The sequence below is a fragment of the Schistocerca americana genome, chromosome 2 (genome assembly GCF_021461395.2).
Source record: "Schistocerca americana isolate TAMUIC-IGC-003095 chromosome 2, iqSchAmer2.1, whole genome shotgun sequence".
Classification (NCBI taxonomy): Eukaryota; Metazoa; Arthropoda; class Insecta; order Orthoptera; family Acrididae; genus Schistocerca; species Schistocerca americana.
Window position 1 is genome coordinate 856,042,156 of NC_060120.1, and position 21,057 is coordinate 856,063,212.

A 21,057-nucleotide genomic window follows, 5' to 3' on the forward strand; every position below is an offset into this window, starting at 1 on the left:
GTGTTATCCTTAGATTAGTTAGGTTTAAGTAGTTCTAAGTTCTAGGGAATGACCTCAGATGTTAAGTCCCATAGTACTCAGAGCCATTTGAAACATTTGAGAAATAAATACGAGGATTCAAGATGTAGAATGTTAATAACGTTTATTTTACTTAACAAGCTTTGAGAGTTTCATAAGTTACGACATGATTGTGAATTGAACAGTAACCCAAAAATGTAATTAATTTCCATTACGTCTAGCCTGTGGTCACAAATTTTTATGTCATTAGACTACCGGTTTCGGTCTATAATGACCATCTTCAGATCTCTTGAGAGTTTTCACATACAAAATTCGGAGCACCCTCGTAGAACGGAAGATGATAAATGCTTGCATTTAAAAGGGCGTAGGGGAAGAACGAACTTTCTGCCCAGCCATTCCACCTGTTTGTCTCACAGCCATCAATGGAAATAAAAGTAAGGTTTACGGAAGGGATTAAAATTCAGGGACAAAATACACTCATGGAAATGGAAAAAAGAACACATTGACACCGGTGTGTCAGACCCACCATACTTGCTCCGGACACTGCGAGAGGGCTGTACAAGCAATGATCACACGCACGGCACAGCGGACACACCAGGAACCGCGGTGTTGGCCGTCGAATGGCGCTAGCTGCGCAGCATTTGTGAACCGCCGCCGTCAGTGTCAGCCAGTTTGCCGTGGCATACGGAGCTCCATCGCAGTCTTTAACACTGGTAGAATGCCGCGACAGCGTGGACGTGAACCGTATGTGCAGTTGACGGACTTTGAGCGAGGGCGTATAGTGGGCATGCGGGAGGCCGGGTGGACGTACCGCCGAATTGCTCAACACGTGGGGCGTGAGGTCTCCACAGTACATCGATGTTGTCGCCAGTGGTCGGCGGAAGGTGCACGTGCCCGTCGACCTGGGACCGGACCGCAGCGACGCACGGATGCACGCCAGGACCGTAGGATCCTACGCAGTGCCGTAGGGGACCGCACCGCCACTTCCCAGCAAATTAGGGACACTGTTGCTCCTGGGGTATCGGCGAGGACCATTCGCAACCGTCTCCATGAAGCTGGGCTACGGTCCCGCACACCGTTAGGCCGTCTTCCGCTCACGCCCCAACATCGTGCAGCCCGCCTCCAGTGGTGTCGCGACAGGCGTGATTGGAGGGACGAATGGAGACGTGTCGTCTTCAGCGATGAGAGTCGCTTCTGCCTTGGTGCCAATGATGGTCGTATGCGTGTTTGGCGTAGTGCAGGTGAGCGCCACAATCAGGACTGCATACGACCGAGGCACACAGGGCCAACACCCGGCATCATGGTGTGGGGAGCGATCTCCTACACTGGCCGTACACCACTGGTGATCGTCGAGGGGACACTGAATAGTGCACGGTACATCCAAACCGTCATCGAACCCATCGTTCTACCATTCCTAGACCGGCAAGGGAACTTGCTGTTCCAACAGGACAATGCACGTCCGCATGTATCCCGTGCCACCCAACGTGCTCTAGAAGGTGTACGTCAACTACCCTGGCCAGCAAGATCTCCGGATCTGTCCCCCATTGAGCATGTTTGGGACTGGATGAAGCGTCGTCTCACGCGGTCTGCACGTCCAGCACGAACGCTGGTCCAACTGAGGCGCCAGGTGGAAATGGCATGGCAAGCCGTTCCACAGGACTACATCCAGCATCTCTACGATCGTCTCCATGGGAGAATAGCAGCCAGCATTGCTGCGAAAGGTGGATATACACTGTACTAGTGCCGACATTGTGCGTGCTCTGTTGCCTGTGTCTATGTGCCTGTGGTTCTGTCAGTGTGATCATGTGGTGTATCTGACGCCAGGAATGTGTCAATAAAGTTTCCCCTTCCTGGGACAATGAATTCACGGTGTTCTTGTTTCAATTTCCAGGAGTGTATATAACTGAAGAAAATCTGCTAATATCACTACTACCCTCAGTGAAAGTTAGGAGGAATTATAGGACCTGTTACATGGAAATAATAGTCCAATGAACGCAGTTATGGACTGAGAGTAAACCGAAGAAAGGCGTAAATAGCAATTAGAATCAGTAATGAGATTAGTGACAAATATAACATTGAAATTCGCGGCCGCACAGGAGACGATGAGAAGGGATTCTGCGACCATGTAATGGACGAAGCAAAGGGAATACAAGGAGCAGACTACGACAGGCAAAGACAACATTCATTGTTAAAAAGATACTACCTGCATCAAACATAGGCTTTAATTCAAGTATCAAATTTCTTTGACTTGGAAATTGGACAGTGAGAAAACTGTAAAAGAAGAGAATCGATGTGTTAGAGAAGTGGTGCTACCACTTGGTAAATGAACCGATATGGTTAAGAACAGAGAATCGGCGAGGAGAAGAACACTGACGCCGCACGGGGAGGCCGCGTGGTTAGAGGCATCATGCACGGACTGCGCGGCCCCTCCCGCCAGAGGTTCGAATTCTCCCTTGGGCATGGGTGTGTGTGTTGTTCTTAGCATAAGTTAGTTTAAGTACTGTGTAAGTCTAGGGACCAAAGACCTAAGCAGTTTGATCCCTTAGGAATTCACACACACATTTGAAGAACACTGACGGGAAGAAGGGGCAGGATGATAGAATGCGTGTAAAGACATCTGGGAATAACATTCACGGTAGGGTTACTAGAGGCAGCTGAGTTGCAGGGACTGAAATATATTCAACCAATAATCCGGGACGTTGGTAAGGTGGTACACTGAAGTGAGCTCGTTGGCACAAGAGAGGAAGTCGAACCAGTCACAAAACTGATAACCTAAAAACAATGAACGAACGTATGGGAATGCCAGACTGGTACGTGGTAGTGCCTAACCATTATTTGTAATGAAAAGGCTATGCAGTAATGGCCTATTCCTATCTTCCGTTCCATACTGAGCCTATTCATTATGAACGGAACACTAGATTACGAAACACAAACATCCAGGTAGACACTGAAACATTACAGGTAGGAGAAAGCCTACGTTATATCACGTGTACAAGAATTTCATCCGTAACTACAACTCAAAATTTTCGCCTTGTTACTGTAGCTCTGTGTCTAAGTTCGCAGCTTACATGTATTTGGTCCATGGAACATTCGGGTAGAAGCTGCACTAGGTTGGTCAAGTCAGAGTTCTGCATGCATTGATAATTTTGAATAGGGTAAGAAAAATCAGAAAGGGTGTGCTATGAGTAATATTTGGCCAACAGATGACGCTGTATACTTTAATGTTTGAAACACAAGTGATTCAACTCAGCTGTTCATCTCAAATAGCGCCTAAACCTTGTGACATACCGTAATTTTTGTTTTCACGCAGATGGCGTGGATGATACTGGTAGCAACTGCGTTTTGTAAATCGATCTCGAAACGACCGATTCATCCGCGTTTCATTTTCGAAAACAGAGAGGCAGTTTCTGGGAAGTGACAATTCTCTGAACTTAGGACAACTGTTTTGAATATCAAGCTTTTATTGTTACTGACGGATATTCGTGATTTAATATCAAAATAACGAAATCTGTGGTGTCCAGTAGGTATATGTCCGATTCTAACACCGTCACAATAAAAGAACGAAAAGATGAAATGGCGATACGTAACTCTGTTCTTTATATATAATGCGCGAGTATGGAGTGCTGGTTACTTTTTTATTTCACATGCAGAGTTATTTACATGTTCTGCTTCCTCTTGGAGAACTAAAAGAAAGGCTAATATAACGTGCGGTACGCAAAATGATAGCCTGACGTACACTCTCTCACAAGATTGACTATTTTGTGAAAACTATTTAAACAACAGTCGTAGGTTGCAAAGTATTTTTATTAACTCAACAACTACGCCTTTTGCACGGATAGAGTATCATCAAGTTATGTTTCAAAATCAAAAAAATTTCCGATTTCTTAACGTAACCCGAAAATTCCCCATCTCAGCGAAACTACTCGTTCTTGAGTTAAGAAAAAACATAGAGCAATGTAAGACATTTTTAAATAGTAGCGGTATACGTTGCTGACCCCCACACCAAAATGGAATGGAATAATATTTTTTGAATGTGCAAAACATTATTCTCAGAAGGACACTGGAAATGTATGCGGAGGATCACGGGGCAAGCTGCGGTTAGCACACTGGACTCGCATTCGGGAGGACGACGGTTCAATCCCGCGCCCGGCTATCCTGATTTAGGTTTTCCGTGATCTCCCTAAATCTCTTCAGGCAACTGCCGGGTTGGTTCCTTTGAAAAGGGCACGGCCGACTTCCTTACCCATCCTTCCCAAATCCGACGAGACCGATGACCTCGCAGTTTGGTCTCCTCCCCAAAAACAACAACCACGGGCAAGCTAAATTTTCTGTCTGACCTTTCGCTGTCTCTTTGCTTTGTTATTGCTCGCGTAACAACTAATATATTGATAAATGTATGAGATTAACATGTTGCTACGAAAAGAGCCCTGAAATACTTTTTAGGGATGCTGTGCTGTGACTTTCTTTGGATCATTAATTTTCAACAAAACAAAATAGATTATGTTCTTATTATTCTGGGTCTGGCTCTCTATTAAAGGAACATTGTTTCGTTACTGTAACTCGTTTTAAAGTTCAACATATCTTCCTTACTTTACAGTTATTGAAAAGGTTACTGAAAATTATTTCGTTATCAATACTGATGTTACAGTACGCAATGTTTGTTGAACATAAAAATATTGCAGCGGATTTTAGTTAACAGTAAAACATCAATAAGTACCGCGACCAAAATGAGAACATGAGACTATTATCAGAGAAAAAGATGTTTTTACTATAATGTTTGCCAGACCAGAACTACGCACAGCAAGATTTCTTTTATGTCATGAAGGTAAATTATCTTTTTGCACTGTTAATAATATATCATCCGCAGCCCGAGTCCACCTGTCAAACACATCATAAAATCTGCTGCTCTACCCTGCAATCACGAAAGCTGAAAGAAATAAATTTATTTCACTATTACCTGTCCGCTTCTTTGCGGTATGATTGGTTTCATTTAATGCAGTTTAAATGCGCCGCTGCAGCGGCTCGTTCGTTCGTAGTGCAGCTCTGCACCACGAATAATATTTAAATAGCTGAAAATGTCTTAAAAGGATGGGATAGAATACCAGACAAGCTTATTACAAATCATAATGCAAGTTTTCACTAAGTAACACTATTCAAAACAAATAGAAAGATTAAATTCTTACACACCTTTACAAATCAATACCAAATGGGGTTCTTCTCTCAATCTTGACAAAAGAATGCTACAAAAGCATACAATATAGCGTCACAGGTTCTTCCTACCCACGTAACTCCAAGAAGACGACAGACAAATTAATGCTAGGTCACTACCATTTATACTCGTTGCGACATATTCCCATCTATATTTGATATTTAATAAGTATCGTCTGTGGTGGTTTCAGTACTCGCCGACACAGATATTATCTTTAAAAAAATCGGTATATAATTCTATACAAGTATAAAACATGACACATAATGGTTTTTCTTTATTACGTAAAGTTCACACAATCATTGTCCACGCAATTACAATCATCTTGTTCAGTTATTCTTTTCTCTTTTTTTCACCACATATAATATGTGTTTTGTCAGGAGACGTTACAGACGTGAAGCAGCCAGAAAGGAGGGGTGACACGAACTGAAACTTCACGGACTGAGAGAGAATGTGATATTATTTCAATGATTATACACCCGAGTCAATTTTAAAAAGAACTTCTCACTATTAGCTGACTTAATAGTGTGACATTGCACTTCCGTGGACTGGATGCCTCCTTTGGCCTGGAAACATCCACTGTTTCGGTTGGGAAGGGTGTCAAAAAGCCGTTGTGTCTTCTCCTGAGGTCAGATGGCCCACAGCAGCTGCAGGTGGCCCTCGATATCCTGAATATTGGCCAAGGGACGGGACAGGCGTTCGAGCTTGTAATACGCATGTTCTATCGAGGACAGAACTGGAGATCTTCCAGGTCAAGGAAGTACCACAACATCACGCAGGCAGTTCATAGAGACACGTTCCATCTATGGGCGATGACCGTCTTTTAAAAATTGCGTCACGGTAATGTCACGTGAGAGGTAATGTACGAGTACGCAGGATGTCCGTGACATACTGTTGTGCCGACAGAGTTCCCTCAATCACTTCCAGCCCTGACCTGCAGCCTTCCTCGATGGTTTGCTACGCCGTGACGCCGAGAGTAACACGTTTGTGTTTCTCCAAAGCACTGGGTCCTCTCTCTACGTCGCTAACATTTTTGCCGATGAAATTGCGAGTGCCTTCAGAAAAAATCAGTACAACGCTATTGGAGTTCGAATTCAGCACGGGAACAGCTTCTGTCCCTACTAATGTTTCACTTCTCCAGCAGATCAATCATCTGGGCTTCACAAGACCTATAGAAATCCGTCACTCTTATGTAATTTGAAATCAGGACATTCGTTCTTACTTAGTTTCGTATATCTTACACTCCTTAATCATCTCGTTTTAAGTGAGATTGCCTGCCTCTCAGGCACTTAAATCAAGTCTCGAAATATTCCGCCAATCCGTTCAGTCATCGAAGTTTCGACTGCGCATCTGCTCTTCGGAACTACATTATTTGATCACCGTCTATGTTCGACGTTAACGTGCAATAGCCACTCACAGACGACAAGTGGCAGCACTAGCAGTGGAGGGTATAAAAAGTAATATCATGGGGGATGAGGAAACCAGTGCAGTCCTTGTCGTAATGTGGATATGGAGCGTTTTATCTGACATCCAAGAGGGCACGATAATTAGCTTTCGGGTCAAGAGTGGAAAGATTACCGAAACTGGAAAGTTTTTAAATTGTCTACATTTGACTTGATTAAAGTTTACCATGGATGGCGTAACAGCGTTATCTAAAACCAGCGCAGGAGCGACTGTGGTGCACAACGGGCCATAGTCGACAGGGAATCGAGGGCCACCAGCAGTATCTCTTCAACATCTTTTCAGCGAAAGATGCTGTGTACGGGCCTCTGCAGCAGGCGGCTGCTTCAAGTTCCCACGCTGACTATTGTTAATCGGCAACGAAGGCTGGAATTTGGGACGCCAGTGCCGTAACTGGGCGACCCCTGAGTGTCGACAGACTGCCTTTTCAGATCACTCACGTTTTATGCTCCGTCAGACAGATGGCCATTTACGTGTACAGGCTGAAACAGTGTTATCTAAGGAGTGTCTACGTGTTATTCCCTGGGCGATCTCATCATTCAGAAAGGCACACTGGATCAACACAACTATGCATCTATGTTTGGGGCCATATCCACCCTAGCACAATGACGTCTAACAGCAGGACATTGCTACCTGTCACACAGCTCACAGTGTACGTGACTGGTTCGAAGAGCACTTGGATGAGTTTATGGCACTCCACTGGCGACACATCCACGCCCACCAACTTCCACGGATTTAAACCCAATCGAGAATCTGTGAGGCCACCTCGATCAAACTATTCGCGCCATGGATCCTCAAAAGAGAAATCTAGTGCAGCTGTCTACGGCGCTGGATTCGGCATGGCCGCACATCCCTGTCGATATCTTCCAGAACGTCATCGACTCTTTTCTTGTACGTCACGCAGCGGTCCGCACTGAATAAAATGATTAACCACGCCTTTAATACACTCCTGGAAATTGAAATAAGAACACCGTGAATTCATTGTCCCAGGAAGGGGAAACTTTATTGACACATTCCTGGGGTCAGATACATCACATGATCACACTGACAGAACCACAGGCGCATAGACACAGGCAACAGAGCATGCACAATTTCGGCACTAGTACAGTGTATATCCACCTTTCGCAGCAATGCAGGCTGCTATTCTCCCATGGAGACGATCGTAGAGATGCTGGATGTAGTCCTGTGGAACGGCTTGCCATGCCATTTCCACCTGGCGCCTCAGTTGGACCAGCGTTCGTGCTGGACGTGCAGACCGCGTGAGACGACGCTTCATCCAGTCCCAAACATGCTCAATGGGGGACAGATCCGGAGATCTTGCTGGCCAGGGTAGTTGACGTACACCTTCTAGAGCACGTTGGGTGGCACGGGATACATGCGGACGTGCATTGTCCTGTTGGAACAGCAAGTTCCCTTGCCGGTCTAGGAATGGTAGAACGATGGGTTCTATGACGGTTTGGATGTACCGTGCACTATTCAGTGTCCCCTCGACGATCACCAGTGGTGTACGGCCAGTGTAGGAGATCGCTCCCCACACCATGATGCCGGGTGTTGGCCCTGTGTGCCTCGGTCGTATGCAGTCCTGATTGTGGCGCTCACCTGCACGGCGCCAAACACGCATACGACCATCATTGGCACTAAGGCAGAAGCGACTCTCATCGCTGAAGACGACACGTCTCCATTCGTCCCTCCAATCACGCCTGTCCCGACACCACTGGAGGCGGGCTGCACGATGTTGGGGCGTGAGCGGAAGACAGCCTAACGGTGTGTGGTACCGTAGCCCAGCTTCATGGAGACGGTTGCGAATGGTCCTCGCCGATACCCCAGGAGCAACAGTGTCCCTAATTTGCTGGGAAGTGGCGGTGCGGTCCCCTACGGCACTGCGTAGGATCCTACGGTCTTGGCGTGCATCCGTGCGTCGCTGCGGTCCGGTCCCAGGTCGACGGGCACGTGAACCTTCCGCCGACCACTGGCGACAACATCGATGTACTGTGACCTCACGCCCCACGTGTTGAGCAATTTGGCGGTACGTCCACCCGGCCTCCCGCATGCCCACTATACGCCCTCGCTCAAAGTCCGTCAACTGCACATACGGTTCACGTCCACGCTGTCGCGGCATGCTACCAGTGTTAAAGACTGCGATGGAGCTCCGTATGCCACGGCAAACTGGCTGACACTGACGGCGGCGGTGCACAAATGCTGCGCAGCTAGCGCCATTCGACGGCCAACACCGCGGTTCCTGGTGTGCCCGCTGTGCCGTGCGTGTGATCATTGCTTGTACAGCCCTCTCGCAGTGTCCTGAGCAAGTATGGTGGGTCTGACACACCGGTGTCAATGTGATCTTTTTTCCATTTCCAGGAGTGTAGGTGGTCACGTTAATGTGACTAGGCAGTGTAAAATGTTGGAGACGGTATGATATGGTCGGAATTAATACTACTACAACCAAGAATTTTTTCACGGCAGCTGATTTTGTATATGTATTCTCCAGACACCTGCCGGATCTCCTTGCTGTTAAATTTGATTCGACTAGTCTTACGATGTTATTATATCTCAGCAGTACTTCTACAGGTTCTACAACTACGTGGTTACTCCCCAATTCACACTTAAGTGTCTGACAGTGGGTTCATCGAACCGTTTTCATACTACTTCTCCACCATTCCACTCTCGAATGGCGTGTGGGAAAAAGGTACACCTAAATCTTTCCGTTCGAGCTCTGATTTCTCTTATTTTGTTATGACGATCATTTCTCCCTACGTAGGTGGATGTCAACAAAATATTGTCGTATTCGGAAGAGAAAGTTGGTGATTAAAATTGCGTAAGTAGATTTCGCGTCAAAGAAGAACGCCTTTGTGTTAGTGACTGCCACCCCAACTCGCGTATCATATGAGTGACACTCTCACCCCTATTGCTCGATGACAAGAAAGGAGCTGCCCTTTTTTGCACTTTTTCGATGTCCGCCGTCAATCCTGCCTGGTAAGGATCCAACACCGCACAGCAGTATTCCAGCAGAGGACGGACAATGTAGGCTGTCTCTTTAGTGGGTTTGTCGCATATTCCTTCTGCCAACAAAGCACAGTCTTTGTTTCGCCTTCCCCACAAAATTATCTATGTGGTCTTTCCAATTTAAGTTGCTCGTAATTGTAATTCCTACGTATTTAGTCGAATTGACAGCCATTAGATTTGTGCGCTTTATCGTATACCCAAAATTTATCGGATTTCTTTTAGTACCCATGTGGATGACTTCGCACTTTTCTTTGTTTAGTGCCAATTGCTACTTTTCGCACCACACAGAAATTCTCTCTACATCATTTTGTAATTGTAATTGATCGTCTGATGATTTTACCAGACGGTAAATTACAGCGTCATCTGCAAACAATCTAAGGGGGCTGCTCAGATTATACCTAGATCATTTATGTAAATCAGGAACAACAGAGGGCCTATAACACCATCTTGAGAAACGCTAGATACCACTTCTGTTCTATTCGATGATTTACCGTCTATCACTGCGAATTGTGACCTCTCTAGAAAATCACGAATCCAGTCACACAACTGAGACGATACTCCATATGCACCCAATTTGATTAATAGTTGCTAGTGAGGAACGGTATCAAAAGCCTTCTGGAAATCTAGGCATATGGAACCGATCTGAGATCCCTTAGGTGCTACAGTCTGGAGCTGAGCGACCGCTACGGTCGCAGGTTCGAATCCTGCCTCGAGCTTGGATGTGTGTGATGTCCTTAGGTTAGTTGGGTTTAATTAGTTCTAAGTTTTAGGCGACTGATGACCTCTGAAGTTAAGTCACATAGTGCACAGAGCCATTTGAACCATTTTGAGATCCCTTGCCGATAGCACTCATTACTTCATAGGAATAAAGATTCAAATGGTTCAAATGGCTCTGAGCACTATGGGACTTAACATCTGTGGTCATCAGTCCCCTAGAACTTAGAACTACTTAAACCTAACTAACCTAAGGACATCACACACATCCATGCCCGAAGCAGGATTCGAGCCTGCGACCGTAGTGGTCACGTGGTTCCAGACTGAAGCGCCTAGAACCGCACGGCCACACCGGCCGGCTAGGAATAAAGAGGTAGCTGCATTGCACAAGAACGATATTTTCTGTATTGTTGTTGGTTATGTATCAATAAGTCATTTCCTTCAAGGTGATTCATATTGTTCGAGTACACTGTACGCTCCAAAATCCTACTGCAAATTGAGGTCAGCGATATGGGTCTGTAATTACCACAGGTTCGTTAAACTCTGCGTGGATAAAGTGGTAATATACTCAATGCAACAGGCACATGCTACCCGTCATACTGAGAACATTAGCACGCTTTCGGGAGAAATGTTCTTACTTTATAGAAATCGTTTCCTATCCCACTTTACAGAACAGGCAAATGGCCGACCTCCACGCTCTGTGGCGCGGCGTGGCCATTGGACTTTCAACACCTTGCCGCCTATTCTTGGTTTTACCGTCCTGCAGCTACTTTCCGTAGATGATCGCGCCAACAGCATAAGAACAGTCGAATAGCTTCGGTGATTCTGAGATGCTCGTTTCCAGACTCCGGGCCATAACGAGCCGCCATCTGTCAAAATCGATTACGTGGGTATACCCATTTGCGGCCCATACCGTTGCTAGAATGATTTACCTTTCGTCTCTGTTCCGTCCCTATTCTATCCCTAGCGCGTAACGTGCCCGCAACGCCAGCGTGCGCCATTCAGTCTCGCGTTGGGCAGTGTTGACGTTTTGGTTCATGCGTTTAATTTTATTATATGGAGGTATATAGTGAAATAAACCTGGATTAAACATTAAGGCGTAAATGAGTAATTTTTGAGTGGAAATTAAAGCTAGAGCCAACTAGTCACCAACAGTTAGAGGCCAGACTGTTGAGACCCTTCGGTCAGAGTCGCCGTAGTAATCGGAGGTCACGCAAAACGACTTCCCTTAACACGCCGACTTTTAGTAATATCTAAGTCACGTGTCAACTGTCATGTCGCAGGACCTATTTCAGGTTACCTGGAATCGTAAGAACTTTTGAAAATGTTTCTGGAGGAATCGAGTAATTAATTACATCCATCCGCTGCAAATATACCTGATGAGCAAAGTGATGAAAGGGTCAGCTACCGTGCGTGTGAGTTCGAATAACTCTTCTTGCAATCATTTATAGATAAAAATCCGTAACCTTGCTTCCAAACACTTATCAGCCCAAAAATATTTCACACGGACGTTTACACGGTAAATGCCGAAATAAATCGCCAATAGCAGTGTTACCATAAACGTTAGCCTAGTTTTCTTCTAGTCTCATATTCAGCTGGAATCATGTGCTCGCAGAGAAATAATTTCCAGCTGTCATGCCTGTTGCAGTTGATTTCTCTGCTATGCCAACTTCTGTGATGAGTACCACTCAAAGAACTGCAATGGATTACCACGACAGAAATAAAGTATGTGAGAAACGGAGAGAGCTATTCTGCGAATATCTTCTGCTTCGCTGTTTCTTTACTTTCCCTAACCACGGATAGTAAAATTTCTCAAATAGAAGCACAGAAGACCATATAGTCTACTCCGAGGGCCAAACACGTACTACCGAAGCTTTAGTCAACTATCATAATCACTGTATTCCTTGTTCTTAATCAACTGTACTTCAGTTAAGCTGACAACACTGTAAGGTGTGAGGCAAATCCAACACCTTCCACGAAAACCCTGACATGATAAGCAAATCCAGTAGTATGTCACATAGCTACGAATAAATCGTGACATTAAATTAACCAAAGTAATACGAGTAACGAGTGAGCAAATGAAATACCACAGACTAACACAAGAATGCCTAAATGCATGTCATACCTTCCCACCGTGAGACAGACGCAGTTCCGAGGGGAGAAACGAGAACAGAAGCCGAGAGCAGAACCGTGTTAAGCTGGAAGGCCCTACGATAAGGGACGGACACCCACGTCGCCAGCTAACCGCTAGGACCACACACCACCCGCAAGTCTTAGCGTGAGACTTTTTCGCGTCTCTGTTACGTTAGGGCCACCCCCCAGCCCATGTTAAAAGCTAGAGCCCTCCAGAAGAACAGTATAGATCTTACGATAACACTAAAGGACCACACCAGCTGCAAGTTTTAGCGTGAGACTTTTTCGCGTCTATGTTACGTTGCAAACTTTAAAAACATTGCCCCACCACGAAAAGTATAACGTTTCTCATTGGATAGACAGAATTTTTGTAAGCAGAGCTTAAGGTTAACATTGAGACCCTGATTGGTCAGATGAAAACACAGCCAGATAGTTTTTTTTTTAAACCAACTTCGGTAAATTGTAGTAAGGGGAAGTTAGGAGAGAGTTGCTTCCGAGAGGGCGAGCTGGACGGAGCTGTGCTGTCCGCCGCCCCCTGACGAACACCGACAAGGTAATGAACACACGCGATGCCGCATAACAGCGCATAAAGCTTCACTCAGAACTGCAGAAGTCTCATCTGTTACACCCCCTTATTGCGTAATACTAGTGTCGATCGTCAATTAAAGCTCATGGTGTTCACATTTGCCATTTGAAGTAAAAATCTTAAACGCGATGATTTTTCTGTTATATAGTTGCTGAGAAGCCACATCAGCCACTGTAATTTACGACCAGTTAGATAAGTAATTTAAGATAATTGAGGGTCACTGTAGACCATTTTTATAGTTTGCTCTTTTGTGAAACTTAATTTAAACCTAGATTATAGATATGACGTGGCATAGGTCATCCTTCGATCCATTGTAGAACTTGGTTTTTACCATCCTGTATTAAAACATTTCCTTTTATCAATAGTGCAATTTATATACAATGTTTTGTGAGTAGAATAAAATTTCCAATGGTCAACTTAACTGCTTTTTCGACGTTATTTTACCAGCTAACTAAAATTAGGAAAGCCTTGAACCCCTTCCAATAAATTTAGTTAGTATTAAGATTCTTTTACAGGGAGTGCAGTGGAGCTGACGCTGAAATCATTAAGTATTTGGTTATATCATCGCTAGTCTCACTGAACTCCTCTGAATTCTACATGTCATGTGTGGTCTGGCGTCTCCTTACCAGCAACAGGTCCCAGGTTCAAACTAGTCAATTCCCTAAAAAACACGCTCAGAGCGTCGTTGCGCGAAAGTGGTAGGGAGACACAATATAGAACAAACAGACACTACGCAGAATGTTTAGAACACATACAATGTGCTATAGTTTTCCTCCTTTCTCCAAAAAGAAAAATCTACATCACGGAATGTGACTGGAACAGACAAGCGCCGGTCGCTGTGGCCGAGCGGTTCTAGACACTTCAGTCTGGAACTGCGAGACCGCTATGGTCGGAGGTTCGAATACTGCCTCGGGCACGGATGCGTGTGATGTCCTTAGGTTAGTTAGGTTTAAGTAGTTCTAAGTTCTAGCGGACTGATGACCTCCGATGTTAAGTCCTATAGTGCCCAGAGCCATTTGAACCATTTTTGAACCGACAAGCACGGATGCTGCCTCTGATCTCAGTGTAGGTATATCTCGAACGGATCTAACTTCCCAACTTTTCGGCTTCTTGGAGTGTATTAGGTTATGGTAATGATACATACAAACTTTATTTTTGAATGTCTTAGCGATTGCAATTGACCGCGAAACTGCTACCACGTGATAACCATTAACTTATTTTCGAAAACCGAGGTATAATGACTTAAAACCTCTCATAAGCGTTACTTTCAAATGTCACCGCCGCCCCCCTCCCTCGATTGTACCTCGTTCATCGTGAAAGGTTAACGTATCATACGAAATGTCTATGAAAGGTATATATATATCAAGAGAAACACCACACCAGTGTTACTTGTGTTTTAATGTTTGACCTTTTGAAGAACATTATGTTTTATATTTTAATGTATGACCTGAGCAACTCAGCTCTTAAATCAATGTACATCTTTGACGATATGTTCTTCATGTAATTACCTTACCTTCTGAGGACGTCACCCTTAGAGTTGACGAAACCTGGTCAAGGTATATAGAAAACCTATGCAACCGGTTGGCTGATTTTTACATGTTTTTCAAATACCAATTTGTTTGGTATGTTTGCCACTATGTCTTTGTACGCAGCAACACTTGAGTAATTGGTTTTTGGCTACCCTTGTGTTGGTGCAGACTGAGGAGCTTGCTTGGCAGATGTGCCGTACACATAATGAAATTTTATTTGACATGCTTCCTGATATGTAACTGAGGCTAAAGGATTATTTTTAAGAGGATTATATAGTGAGACGACGGTTTTCGAAAGAGGTACTACGCACTAAGTTTTATTTGCTGCAAGCGCTAACCGAGTGACTATTGTAGAAAATTTTTCTTGTGCTTAACGATCTCTAAGTGTTGGCATCCAGAGTAAATTGTCACTCATGTATTCAGTATTGTAATAAGCTTCCTCCTTCCACATTAATTAACAGTATTCCGTTAAGAATGACAAAGAGTAAATTTTACGTAATATTGTGTGTAAAAGTTACCTTCATGGTATACGACAATGCTGAGAAAAAGTACAGTTCACTTCTATGTTATTAAAAAGTGTTTAACCTACTTCGAAAATACCCCTTTTATTTATTTACGGACATTTCACTGAAGCTTAATCCCGCAGTCTATATACGAAAAGAAAATCTGCACAAATAATCACTATTGCGTGAGCTGTGAGTTACATTTTTAAAGATTTAATAAAAGGTTAATTAACGAAGAACCTCAAAAAATACAAGAAGGAAGGATTTATTTCAAGCAGACACTTCATATTTTCGCTGTGTGCAGAGAGAGTAAAGGTGAGTTATCCGCTGCACATATGAACAACTGTAGGGCCTAAACGAGCTTAGGAATAGTATTCATTTGCAAAATTTTAATATAATCCAGCAAATGCCTTTTCTAACAGAGTACAGTTTCAATATTCAACAGATAGCCATTCTATGCGATTGTTTGATGAGGAAGCAACTCTCGTGTATTATTGATGACTGTTCTTTTTCAAACATGTTCAAATGTGTGTGAAATCTTACGGGACTTAACTGCTAAGGTCATCAGTCCCTAAGATTACACACTACTTAACCTAAATTATCCTAAGGAAAAACACACACACCCATGCCTGAGGGAGGACTCGAACCTCCGCCGGGACCAGCCGCACAGCCCATGACTGCAACGCCTTAGACCGCTAGGCTAACCCGTGCGGCGACTGTTCTTTTTATTTAATTTCATTTACAGGTAGTCAGATACAGACAACAGCATCTGGCACAATGCACATCAACAGTAACATCGTGTTCAAATGTAGCGTAGCAAAGGCAACTCCGGATTAGAGTACGTGGGTGACAATGCAATAGGAACTTAAAAGAATCTCTTTAACATTGCTAGCGCGAGGTTTTGTGACACATAGTTTCTAATTACTGAGTAAAACCTAGAAATTAGCAGTTCGGCTCTAATGCAAAATAAAGTAAACAAACAGACGCACAGCGACCTCTAAATGGTTCAAATGGCTCTGAGCATTATGGGACTCAACTTCTGAGGTCATTAGTCCCCTAGAACTTAGAACTAGTTAAACCTAACTAACCTAAGGACATCACACACATCCATGCCCGAGGCAGGATTCGAACCTGCGACCGTAGCGATCTCGTGGTTCCAGACTGCAGCGCCTAGAACCGCTCGGCCACTCCGGCCGGCACAGCGACTTCTCGTCGTGCACAGTGCACCTACCTGTGACGTCATTGGGAATAGTCCGTATTTACGTATCAGTTATTTCGTTGTGGTTCTATCGTGAATCACAGTGAGAAGCGTCCAAACACTGAAGATGTCTACAGTATTTGCCAACCCCCGTATGAAACGTCTAATTCGAGCATCTCTTGTTTGCAACATTCTAAATAATTCAGTTCTATTTGAACAGTCTCTTTTTCTATCCCGCTAGTAGTGCTCGTGATCGCTGTGAAATGTGTAAATCTTGCTCCGTGTTCTACACTGACGAGCCAAAGAAACTGGTACACCTGTCTAATATCCTGTAGGGCCCCCGCGAGCACACACAAGTGCCGCAACACGACGTGGCATGTACTCGACTAATGTCTGAAGGGGTGCTAGCGGGAAGTGACACCATGAGTCTTCCGCGGCTGTCCATAAATCCGAGGGGGTGGTTATATCTTCTGAACAGCACGCTGCAAGGCATCCCAGATATGCCCAATAATGTTCACATCTGGGGAGTTTGGTGGCTGCGGAAGTGTTTAAACTCAGGATAGCGTTGCTTGAGCCACTCTGTAGCAATTATGAACTTGTGAGTGTCTCATTGTCCTGCTGGAATTGCCCGTCCGTCGGAATGGACAATGGATATGAACCAATGCAGGTGATCAGAAAGGATTCTTACGTACTTGTCACTTATCAGAGTCATATCTAGACATATGAGGGGCCCCATATCACTCCAACTGCACACGCCCCACGCCATCACAGAGCCTCCACAAGCCTGACGAGTCCCCTGCTGACATGGAGGGTCCATGGATTCATGAGATTGTCTCCATGCCCGTACAGGTCCACCCCCTTGAAGCAATTCTAAACGAGACTCGTCCGACCAGGCAATTTATTTCCAGTCATCAACAGTCCAATGTCACTGTTGATGGACCCAGGCGAGGCGTAGAGGTCTGTCTCGTGCAGTCATCAAGGATACACGAGAGGACTTTCCGCTCCGAAAGGCCATATCGATGACACTTGTTGATGGCCCAACATTGATACCTGCAGCAGTTTGCGGATGGATTGCTCTTCTGTCACTTTAAACGATTCTCTTAAATCGTCGTTGGTCCCGTTCTTGCAGGATCTTTTTCGGCCGCAGCGATGGGGATCTGATGTTTTACCGGATTCCTGATATTCACGGTATACTCGTGAAATGGTTATATGGGAAAATCCCCACTTGATCGCTACCTCAGAGATGCTGTGCCCCATCACTCGTGCGCCGACTGTAACACCACGTTTAAACTCACTTAAATCTTGATTAGCTGCCACTATGGCAGCAGTAATCGATCTAACAACTTCGTCAGACACTTGTGGTCTTATATAACCGTTGTGGATCGCAGCGTCGTATTCTGCCTGTTTACCTATCTCTGTATTTGAATTCGCAGCCCTATACCAGTTCCTTTGGAGCTTCAGTGTATATTGAATCATAGGCAATGGAAAGTGTTAAAAGTCGGCGAGAAACTGATTTTACTTAAAATCTTAGAGAAGCTTTTAGAATAAAAAATGTCCATCGCTCCCTGTACTGCAGATTTCACAAATAATATCTACTTTATTTTGTCGATGTTATTAGGTGCGCGAAAAGAAAAAAGGGAACTCAGGCAAACAGTCTGCCCTGGAAAGACAGGGAGCAGACAGCCGCGTATGTTCGGAAAACTTTAAGGTTTTCCAAATAAGGCTGTGGGGGCCAAGGTGCATGAATGAGAATTTGGAAGTTTCATGGAAGCTGTGGTTGATCGGATCCCCCTCAGTGTAGCAGATGGCAGCTGCAGCTGTGAGCTTGATTACTCTTATTCCGAAATGGAAGGGATTGAGTGATTACCCGACGACTTTTATGGTTTCATTGTTACTCGGCTTCAGTGGGTTACACGGTCAAATGGCTAAAATAGACTTCCATCACGCAGTTAAACTGTGTTCGCTGTAGGTTTTCTGCTCTTCATTCTCTCTCGTATCTCTCTCTTTCCTCGTGGTCAGTGGTTCCGTACATGGAGAAGCTTCACCCTAAATTATTTCACTGTCTTCAAATTGTCCTAAATGGAAGTTGATGTTATTCTGTTTGCTCGATGTTGATCGCTCGTACGAATCTCATCTACAGGAAACAGGACACTTTTTTGGTCTGCTCTTAGGATATGCTAATGCAGAGGATGTAGGCCAACCGTGTTCTGACGGCCATCCCAGCGCAGAATGTAGCAGTAAGGCGTGAGGAGGCAGCATGAACTTTCCGTAACACATGTAGCTAGACATTTGTCAGCCCCAATACGATTGTCGTTTCCTGTTAATGCTCGCTACAGTTTTACTGTGGAGTTGCAAAATTTCAACGCTTCTCAGTTCTCTTACCACATTCGTAGCAGTCATGTTACTTTCATCTATTTCTCCCAGCGTCTAAATCGTTCAAATAACTTACGGGAATGCAGTCGAGTGGCATGCTCGAAAACGGCGACATTTCGATAGGTGCACATCCTGTCATTTTCAAACACAAATGCAGGAAGGGAGCGCTCTAGAACGGGATTTAAAGCTTAGATTTTCATAGCTTATCCAGAAATACAGCACGCACACACACACACACACACACACACACACACACACACACACACACACTAGCGCCACCACAGAACCAAAGATGGCCGACGTCAGAAAGTATCGATAGTGAATATTAATAACCAACGGGTGAGGCAACACTAACTCTGTTCCCCTGTGTTTTTTGATAACTCAGAAATCAATACTCCACGCTAACTCTAATAAAAAAATCTCCATTTTTGTTTACAGGGTTGATTTCTAACTTAAATTCAACTGCTTTCATAATAACACTATCCCAATAGCTGGAAGCGGCTCCAGAATCTCGGTGTTAATGTAGTCAAGGCAGTGTTCTGCAAAAGTAGATTTGCTCGGCTGTTTCAAGCGTCTATGACGCTTATACTCAATGCAACCACAACTACCAGGAATACGATGGACACACGCCTCACGCAAATCAAAATCGTCCTTACGGATCATAAACCTCTGTTTCCTTTCCCTCCTCAGTGATTGCTCTATGTTCTTTTCTTCGACGATTTAGCAGAGAACCACATTCCTCACCTTGTTCGTCCACCTATTTTTCAGCAACATTTTGTTGCACCGCATCTCAAATGCGTTGATTCTCTTCTTTTTCAGTTTTCCCACGTTTTACGGTTTGCTACCATAGGACCTTGGGCTCCAAATGCACGTTCTCGCCCGCAGCTCGTGGTCGTGCGGTAGCGTTCTCGCTTCCCACGCCCGGGTTCCCGGGTTCGATTCCCGGCGGGGTCAGGGCTTTTCTCTGCCTCGTGATGGCTGGGTGTTGTGTGCTGTCCTTAGGTTAGTTACGTTTAAGTAGTTCTAAGTTCTAGGGGACTGATGACCATAGATGTTAAGTCCCACAGTGCTCAGAGCCATTTGCACGTTCTCCGAAATTTCTGTCTCAAGTTAAGGACTATATACCAGTAGACTTTTATAATCAGGAATGACCTTTTCCTTGTGCTAGTCAGCTTTTTGTCCTCCTACTTCATCAGTCTTGCGCTATTTTTCTTCCAAGCGTCTTCTCATTACTTTCATGTTTCTTAGGTTTACACTCACTCCATATTCTATACTCATCAAGCCGTTCATTTAATTCAAAACATCCTGTAATTCTTCTTCACCTTCATCAGCGCATATTATCATTGATAACCTTTCACCTCGTATTTTAACGCTACACTTTTTTTATTTCCGTCATTGTTTCTTCGATATATAGATTGAAAAAATGAGGCGGAAAACTGCATTCCTGTATAGCACTATTTTTAGAGGGAGCATTTCATTTATGGTCTTCCAGTCTTGTTGCTCCCTCTTGGTTCTTGTACTTATTGCATATTACCAGCCTCTCCGTATAAATTACCCATATCTTTCTTAGAATTTCGAACATCTTGTGCCCTTTTACATTGTCGCAAAATTCCATGAACGTGTGTTGATTTTTCTTTATTGTTGGTTGCATTGTTAAGAAGATCGTGAGGATTGCCTTTCTCGTGACTGCAGGTGTCCTAAGGCCAAACAGATCATGTAACACATCCTCAACTTTCTTTTCCATTCTTCTGTGTATTATTCTTGTCAGCAATTTGGCTGCATGAGCTGTTAAGCTGACTGAGCGACTGTTCTCGCACTTATCAGCCTCTTACTATCTTTTGAGTTGTGTGGATGATATTCTTCCGAAAGTCTGACGGTACGTCTCCAGCCTTATAAGATTCTACCCACCAACAAAATTAATCGTTTCCCCTATGATTTTAGAAATTCAGATGGAATGTTGTATATTCCTTCTGATATATTTGATGTTTCGCTACCAAAACTCTATTAAATTCTAATACTGGACCCCATATGTCTTTCATATCAACTTCAGTTTGTGTGTTTATCAAGTCATCAGACAGTCCCCCTCCCCCCCCCCCCCCCTCCCACTCGCCTCGACATACAGGCCCTCGGTGTACTTTTTCCACCTATCCGCACGCATTCCTGTGTTTAACAGTGGAACTCCCATGGCACACTTAATGCTGGTATCCTTGTTTTTCATTTCACCAATGGTTGTTTTTAAATTTCTATATGCTGAGTCATTTCTTTTTCTATTTCTTCACATTTTTACTGCAGCCATTTTGCCTAGGCTTTCTTCATTGCATTCCTAAGTGATT